Genomic DNA, 9,409 nt, shown 5'->3' with positions numbered 1-9,409 from the left:
TTTGCTTGATGATCTCGCTTGCGCTTGCTCCCTTTGCACCAAAGAGGAAAGGAGGACACTGCGCGGGCTGGCGCCCGCCTGGTGCCCTTGGTCGTCATGGCTTGCGTCATGGGCACCTCGTGAGGTACCCCGCCTTGATCTCTCGGCCTCCTCGCGAGCCAGCCTGATGAGGCCGCGCCTGAGGAAGCTCCTTGTCGTCCGCCCCGCGAGGCTTGGCCCCTCGCGAGGGTCTTGAGCTCGTATTGATGAAGATGGGCCGTGCTGGGGCCCCCCTTTGAGCCACGCCGTAGGCCGCAGGCAGGCAAGTCTGGGGACCCCCGTTCCCAGAACGCCGACAGTAGCCCCCGGGCCCAAGGCGCACCCGGACTTGGCCGAGCAGGGAGGCAAAAGGGCAAGTGCGAAACGCCGCGGGCCCTATCAGCCTACGGCCTTGGGCGCCGCGTGGCGGTTGATGGGACGTGGGCGTCTCCGCTTCCCCATGATGCCTCAGCGACTGCACGAATTGACCAGTCCCTGCATGCAAAACGGGTCATGATTACCTGCGATCGTGGAGATCGGTGGTTGGCCTCCCCTGGCTTTAAGTACGGAACGGCGCGTGCCCTTCCAGTCCATCTCTTCTTGCTTCTCCTTCTTCCCGGTCCTTGCTCCGTTTAGCTGCAATGGCTCCGATCCGCCGGTTCTCCGCGGCAGAGAAGGGAAAGGCTCCCCGAGAGGGTCCTGACCCGCTCCCGCCGAAGAAACGGCTAGCCCTCTGCCATCGGGGTGAGGGCGCTCATCAGGAAGTGTCGAGGCCCTGGTGTGAGCGGCCACCACCAGGGTTTCCGCTTCCCTTGTACGCCCACATCGAGGGCTCTGAAGGGGTTGATGCCGAGCGCCACGGGCGGCGCCACCGCCGGCGCCGGCGGGTCACGAAGGTGTGCGTCTTTCCCCCTGGAGTCCACGCTAAGGGCTCCTCTCGAGAGTTCGTGCTCCACGCCGCCATGCCTCCTCGGTCTTGGATTCGCCTTCCTCCCTTCTTCGCCTCCATCATTCCGGAGGGGGAACTCCTGGAGCTCTGGCTACAGCACGCCAGCTGCAGCACCCTCGTGACCGGGGATGAGGTCGTGGTCGTTGCCCCGGGCGAGGTCTTCATGACTCGAGGCTGGGGCGAGATCGCCCAGGTTTGCAGGACAAGGGGCGCCCTCGCGATCAACCTGGAGTACGACGGTGCTTCGCTGATGTTCTTCAAGGTCTTCGATGCGGAGGGTCGCCGGCTGGAGTGCTGCCCCGGGAGAGGTGGTTGGGACCCCGCTACGGCGAGGCCGAGGCCAGCTAACCGCTCCCTTGGCAGCTCCTCAGGCGGTGAAGGCGCTGAAGGATCCAGCGACTCCGATGAGCTCTTCGCGACTCCGGAGACGAGCGACGACAGCTACGAGCCCCCGAGCCTGCGCCGCTCCCGGAGCACGGCGGGCTCGTCAAGCCGTCGCTGCCTCTGATCTGGATGGGGTTGGCGCCGGTGGCCGACGGGCCACTGTTGATGATGGCGTCTTCTGCAGAGGCGCGCGTAGTTAGCATTCTTTAGGATCTGTTCCCTGCGAGGAATCAAAAAACGCATCCCGTGGGGGCTTGTAAGGTGCATGTGATCCTGTTTGTTAATATAATCCTTGCCATAGAATAGTGCGAGTTGCTCATTTCGTTTTAGCTCAGTTCTCCCTTTCGAACCTCGCGAGGGTTTGATGCTCTGCGCCGACAGGTCCCAGTCCCAAGGCGGCTTCAGTCGTCGCTGGCAAGCCAGGTCGCGATGCCGTGGTCAAGGCCAGGAGGTGAGCGGCCCGGGGTCCGGTAAGAGCCCCTGAGTCGCGATGCTCAGGAGGTCCCCCTTAGCGCTCAAGCAGCCACCGCTCGGTGAGAAAGGAGAGTGACATCGCTAACACGGGATTGCATCGGGTGCGGGGATGGTGCCGTGGTAGCTGGTGCTTCCGGGTGGTGACTTACCTCGAAAATCAGGGACCGCCTCCTGGTGTGTCGTCGGGTCCATGCATCGGCGGGCGAGAGGTTGCTTGGCGAGGTCCTCGCGTGTCCCTCCCCTCTCGCCTTTGCTCCCCTTTCTGCTCTACGTCCTCGGGTCCTGGCCCTCGAGCGAGTCTCAGCCGTCGCTAGTATGCCAGGTCGTGATGCCGTGGACAAGGCCAGAGGGTGAGGGCTGGAGAGCCAGTAGGAGCCCTGAGTCGCGATGCTCAGGAACCCCCCTTTAACGTGCAAGCGGTTCGCACGGACGAGAGTGAGGGAGACACCGTGAGGGCCTTGCCTGACGCTGCTCCTTGAAGAGGTCCTGCAGGCTCATCATAGAAAGGACGAGAGTTTGCCACGACAATCGACAGTCAGCCGTTGGTTGCTCTGGAGGGTGACGAGGCACGGAAGGCTTGACGAGGTGGCGCTATGCGGGGCTGCTGCGGCCAGAGCTCAGCCATTCAGGTTCGTCGACGTTGCAGGGACAGACCCATGCGCAAGCGTCGTGCCGTTTGGGAGCAGCTCCATCAGTTGGTGTTAGTTGAGCAGGCAACTAGTGAAGGAAATATGCCCTAGAGGCAATAATAAAGTTATTATTTATTTCCTTATATCGTGATAAATGTTTATTATTCATGCTAGAATTGTATTAACCGGAAACATAATACATGTGTGAATACATAGACAAACATAGTGTCACTAGTATGCCTCTACTTGACTAGCTCATTAATCAAAGATGGTTAAGTTTCCTAACCATAGACATGAGGTGTCATTTGATTAACAGGATCACATCATTAGGAGAATGATGTGATTGACTTGACCCATTCCGTTAGCTTAGCACTTGATCGTTTAGTATGTTGCTATTGCTTTCTTCATGACTTATACATGTTCCTATGACTATGAGATTATGCAACTCCCGTTTACCGGAGGAACACTTTGTGTGCTACCAAACATCACAACATAACTGGGTGATTATAAAGGAGCTCTACAGGTGTCTCCGAAGGTACATGTTGAGTTGACGTATTTCGAGATTAGGATTTGTCACTCCGATTGTCGGAGAGTTATCTCTGGGCCCTCTCGGTAATACACATCACTTAAGCCTTGCAAGCATTGTAACTAATGAGTTAGTTACGGGATGATGTATTACGGAACGAGTAAAGAGACTTGCCGGTAACGAGATTGAACTAGGTATCGGATACCGACGATCGAATCTCGGGCAAGTAACATACCGATGACAAAGGGAACAACGTATGTTGTTATGCGGTTTGACCGATAAAGATCTTCGTAGAATATGTAGGAACCAATATGAACATCCAGGTTCCACTATTGGTTATTGACCGGAAACAGTTCTCGGTCATGTCTACATAGTTCTCGAACCCGTAGGGTCCGCACGCTTAACGTTTCGATGACAGTTTTATTATGAGTTTATGAGTTTTGATGTACCGAAGGAGTTCGGAGTCCCGGCTGAGATCGGGGACATGACGAGGAGTCTCGAAATGGTTGAGACGTAAAGATCGATATATTGGACGACTATATTCGGACTTCGGAAGGGTTCCGAGTGATTCGGGTATTTTTCGGAGTACCGGAGAGTTACGGGAATTCGCCGGGAGAAGTATTGGGCCTTATTGGGCCATACGGGAAAGAGAGAGGGGCTGCCTAGGGCAGGCTGCGCCCCCCCCCCCCCAAGGCCTAGTCCGAATTGGACTAGGGGGAGGGGCCGCACCCTCTCCTTCCTTCCCTTCTCTCTTCCCTTTCCTTCTCTCCTACTCCTACTACATGGAAGGGCTCCTAGTTCTACTAGGAAAGGGGGAGTCCTACTCCCGGTGGGAGTAGGACTCCCCTAGGGCGCGCCATAGAGAGGGCCGGTCCTCCCCCTCCTCCACTCCTTTATATACGGGGGCAGGGGGCACCCCATAGACACACAAGTTGATCTACGGATCGTTCCTTAGCCGTGTGCGGTGCCCCCCTCCACCATATTCCACCTCGGTCATATCATCGCGGAGTTTAGGCGAAGCCCTGCGCCGGTAGAACATCATCATCGTCACCACACCGTCGTGCTGACGGAACTCATCCCCGACACCCTACTGGATCGGAGTCCGGGGAACGTCATCGAGCTGAACGTGTGCTGAACACGGAGGTGCCGTACGTTCGGTGCTTGGATCGGTCGGATCGTGAAGACGTACGACTACATCAACCGCGTTGTCATAACGCTTCCGCTTTCGGTCTACGAGGGTACATGGACACACTCTCCCCTCTTGTTGCTATGCATCACCATGATCTTGCGTGTGCGTAGGAATTTTTTTGAAATTACTACGTTCCCCAACAGTGGCATCCGAGCCTAGGTTTTGCGCGTTGATGTTATATGCACGAGTAGAACACAAGTGAGTTGTGGGCGATACAAGTCATACTGCTTACCAGCATGTCATACTTTGGTTCGGCGGTATTGTTGGATGAAGCGGCCCAGACCGACATTACGCGTACGCTTACGCGAGACTGGTTTTACCGCCGTGCTTTGCACACAGGTGACTAGCGGGTGTCAGTTTCTCCAACTTTAGTTGAACTGAGTGTGGCTACACCCGGTCCTTGAGAAGGTTAAAACAACACCAACTTGATGAACTATCGTTGTGGTTTTGATGCGTAGGTAAGAACGGTTCTTGCTCAGCCCGTAGCAGCCACGTAAAACTTGCAACAACAAAGTAGAGGACGTCTAACTTGTTTTTGCAGGGCATGTTGTGATGTGATATGGTCAAGACGTGATGCTATATTTTATTGTATGATATGATCATGTTTTGTAACCGAAGTTATCGGCAACTGGTAGGAGCCATATGGTTGTCGCTTTATTGTATGAAATGCAAACGCCCTGTAATTGCTTTACTTTATCACTAAGCGGTAGCGATAGTCGTAGAAGCAATAGACAGCGTAAACGACAACGATGCTACGATGGAGATCAAGGTGTCGCGCTGGTGACGATGGTAATCATGACGGTGCTGCGGAGATGGAGATCACAAGCACAAGATGATGATGGCCATATCATATCACTTATATTGATTGCATGTGATGTTTATCTTTTATGCATCTTATCTTGCTTTGATTGACGGTAGCATTTTAAGATGATCTCTCACTAAAAATTATCAAGAAGTGTTCTCCCTGAATATGCACCGTCGCCAAAGTTCGTCGTGCCCAGACACCACGTGATGATCGGGTGTGATAAGCTCTACGTCCATCTACAACGGGTGCAAGCCAGTTTTGCACACGCAGAATACTTAGGTTAAACTTGACGAGCCTAGCATATGCAAATATGGCCTCGAAACAGGGAGACCGAAAGGTCGAGCGTGAATCATATAGTAGATATGATCAACATAGTGATGTTCACCATTGAAAACTACTCCATCTCACGTGATAATCGGTTATGGTTTAGTTGATTTGGATTACGTGATCACTTAGATGACTAGAGAGATGTCTGTCTAAGTGGGAGTTCTTAAGTAATATGATTAATTGAACTTAAATTTATCATGAACTTAGTCCTGGTAGTATTTTGCAAATTATGTTGTAGATCAATAGCTTGCGTTGTTGCTTTCATATGTTTATTTTGATATGTACCTAGAGAAAGTTGTGTTGAAAGATGTTAGTAGCAATGATGCGGATTGGATCCGTGATCTGAGGTTTATCCTCATTGCTGCACAGAAGAATTATGTCCTTGATGCACTGCTAGGTGACAGACCTATTGCAGGAGCAAATGCAGACGTTATGAACGTTTGGCTAGCTCAATATGATGATTACTTGATAGTTTAGTGCACCATGCTCAACGGCTTAGAATCGGGACTTCAAAGATGTTTTGAACGTCATGGACCATATGAGATGTTCCAGAAATTGAAGTTGATATTTCAAGAAAATACCCGAGTTGAGAGATATGAAGTCTCCAACAGGTTCTATAGCTAAAAGATGGAGGAGAATTGCTCAACTAGTGAGAATGTGCTCAGATTGTCTGTGTACTTCAATCGCATGAATCAAGTGGGAGTTAATCTTCCAGATAAAATAGTGATTGACAGAATTCTCTAGTCACCATCACTAAGTTACTAGAACTTCGTGATGAACTATAGTATGCAAGGGATGACGTAAACGATTCCCGAGCTCTTTGTGATGTTGAAATCGACGAAGGTAGAAATCAAGAAAGAGCATCAAGTGTTGATGATTGACAAAGATCACTAGTTTCAAGAAAAGGGCAAAGGGAAAGAAAGGGAAACTTCAAGTAGAATGGCAAACAAGTTGTCACTCCCGTGAAGAAGACCAAAGCTGGACCAAAGCCTGAAACTGAGTGATTACACTGCAAAGGAAATGGTCACTGGAAGCGGAAATGCCCTAAATATTTGGTGAATAAGAAGGATGGCAAAGTGAACAAGGGTATATTTGATATACAGGTTATTGATGTGTGCCTTACTAGTGTTTATAGTAGCCCCTAAGTATTTGATACTTGTTCGGTTGCTAAGATTAGTAATTCGAAACAGGAGTTACAGAATAAACAGAGACTAGTTGAAGGGAAAGTGACGATGAGTGTTGGAAGTAGTTCCAAGATTGATATGATCATCATCGCACACTCCCTATACTTTCGGGATTAGTGTTAAACCTAAATAAACGTTATTTGGCGTTTGCGTTGAGCATGAATATGATTTGATCATGTTTATTGCGATACGGTTATTCATTTAAAGTTAGAGAATAAACTGTTATTCTGTTTACATGAATAAGACCTTCGATGGTCATACACCCAATGAACATAGTTTGTTGGATCTCAATCGTAGTGATACACATATTCATAATATTGATGCCAAAAGATGCAAAGTTAATAATGATAGTGCAACTTATTTGTGGCACTGCCATTTGGGTCATATCGGTGTAAAGCACATGAAGAAACTCCATAAAGATGGATTTTCGGAATCACTTGGTTATGAATCATTTGATGCTTGTGAACCGTGCCTTTTGGGCAAGATGACTAAAACTCCGTTCCCCGGAACAATGGAATGAGCTACTGACTTGTTGGAAATAATACATACCGATGTATGCGATCCGATGAGTGTTAAGGCTCGCGGCGTGTATCGTTATTTTCTGACCTTCACAAGATGATTTGAGCAGATATGGGTATATCTACTTGATGAAACATAAGTCTGAAACAGTTGAAAGATTCAAAGAATTTCAGAGTGAAGTGGAAAAATCATCGTAACAAGAAAATAAAGTTTCTGCGATTTGATCGCGGAGACGAATATTTGAGTTACGAGTTTGGTCTTCATTTGAAACAATGTGAAATAGTTTCGCAACTCACGCCACCTGGAACACCACAATGTAATGGTGTGTCCGAACGTCGTAATCGTACTTTACTAGATATGGTGCGATCTATGATGTCTCTTATCGGTTTACCACTATCGTTTTGGGGTTATGCATTAGAGACAGCTGCATTCACGTTTAATAGGGCACCATCTAAATCCGTTGAGACGACACCGTATGAACTATGGTTTAGCAGTAAAACCAAGTTGTCGTTTCTTAAAGTTTGGGGCTGCGATGCTTATGTGAAAAAGTTTCATCCTGATAAGCTCAAACCCAAATTGGAGAAGTGCATCTTCACAGAATACCCAAAGGAAACTGTTGGGTACACCTTCTATCACAGATCCGAAGGCAAGATTTTCATTGCTAAAAATGTATCCTTTCTAGAGAAGGAGTTTCTCTCGAAATAAGTGAGTGGGAGGAAATTAGAGCTTGATAAGGTAATTTGTACCTTCTCCCGAATTGGAAAGTAATTCATCACAGAAATCAGTTCCAGGGATTCCTACACCAATTAGTGAGGAAGCTAATGATGATGATCATAAAGCTTCAGATCAAGTTACTATCGAACTTTGTAGATCTTCCAGATTAAGATCCACACCAGAGTGGTACGGTAATCCTATTCTGGAAGTTATGTTACTAGACCATGATGAACCTACGAACTATGAGGAAGCGATGATGAGCCCAGATTCCGCGAAATGGCTTGAGGCCATGAAATCTGAGATGGGATCCATGTATGAGAACAAAGTGTGAACTTTGGTGGAGTTGCCCGATGATCGGCAAGCCATATTGTATAAATGGATCTTCAAGAGGAAGACAGATGTTGATAGTAGTGTTACTATCTACAAAGCTCGACTTGTCGCAAAAAGGTTTTTCGACAAGTTCAAGGTGTTGAATATAATGAGATTTTCTCACTCGTATCGATGCTTAAGTCTGTCCGAATCATGTTAGCAATTGCCACATTTTATGAAATCTGGCAAATGGATGTCAAAACCGCATTCCTTAATAGTTTTCTTAAAGAAGAGTTGTATATGATGCAACCAGAAGGTTTTGTCAATCCTAAAGGTGCTAACAAAATGTGCAAGCTCCAGCAATCCATCTATGGACTGGTGCAAGCATCTCGGAGTTGGAATATACGCTGTGATAAGTTGATCAAAGCATATAGTATTATACGGACTTGCGGTGAAGCCTGTATTTACAAGAAAGTGAGTGGGAGCACCACAACATTTCTGATAAGTATATGTGAATGACATATTGTTGATCGGAAATAATGTAGAATTATTCTGAAAAGCATAAAGGAGTGTTTGAAAGGAGTTTTTGAAAGAAAAACCTCGGTGAAGCTGCTTACATATTGAGCATCAAGATCTATAGAGATAGATCAAGACGCTTGATAAGTTTTTCAATGAATACAAACCTTGACAAGATTTTGAAGTAGTTCAAAATGGAACAGTCAAAGAAAGAGTTCTTGCCTGTGTTACAAGGTGTGAAATTGAGTAAGACTCAAAGCCAGACCACGACAGAAGATAGAAAGAGAATGAAAGTCATTCCCTATGCCTTGGCCATAGGTTCTATAAAGTATGCCATGCTGTGTACCAGATCTATTGCATACCCTACCACTGAGTTTGGCAAGGGAGTACAATAGTGATCTAGGAGTAGATCACTGGACAACGGTCAAACATTATCAAAGGATTGTCGTAAAGGGTTACGTCGATACAAGTTTTGGCACTGATCCAGATGACTCTAAGTCTTAATCTGGATACATATTGAAAGTGGGAGCAATTAGCTAGAGTAGCTCTGTGTAGAGCATTATAGACATAGAATATTTGCAAAATACATACGGCTCTGAATGTGACAGACCCGTTGACTAAACTTCTCTCACGAGCAAAACATGATCATACCTTAGTACTCTTTGGGTGTTAATCACATAGAAATGTGAACTAGATTATTGACTCTAGTAAACCCTTGGGGTATTAATCACATGACGATGTGAACTATGGGTATTAATCACATACAGATGTGGATATTGGTGTTAAATCACATGGCGATGTGAACTAGATTAATGACTCTAGTGCAAGTGGGAGACTGAAGGAAATATGCCCTAGAGGCAATAATA

The sequence above is a fragment of the Triticum dicoccoides genome, chromosome 3B, assembly GCF_002162155.2.
Source record: "Triticum dicoccoides isolate Atlit2015 ecotype Zavitan chromosome 3B, WEW_v2.0, whole genome shotgun sequence".
In the NCBI taxonomy this organism is placed as follows: Eukaryota; Viridiplantae; Streptophyta; class Magnoliopsida; order Poales; family Poaceae; genus Triticum; species Triticum dicoccoides.
This window is presented reverse-complemented; position numbering follows the sequence as displayed.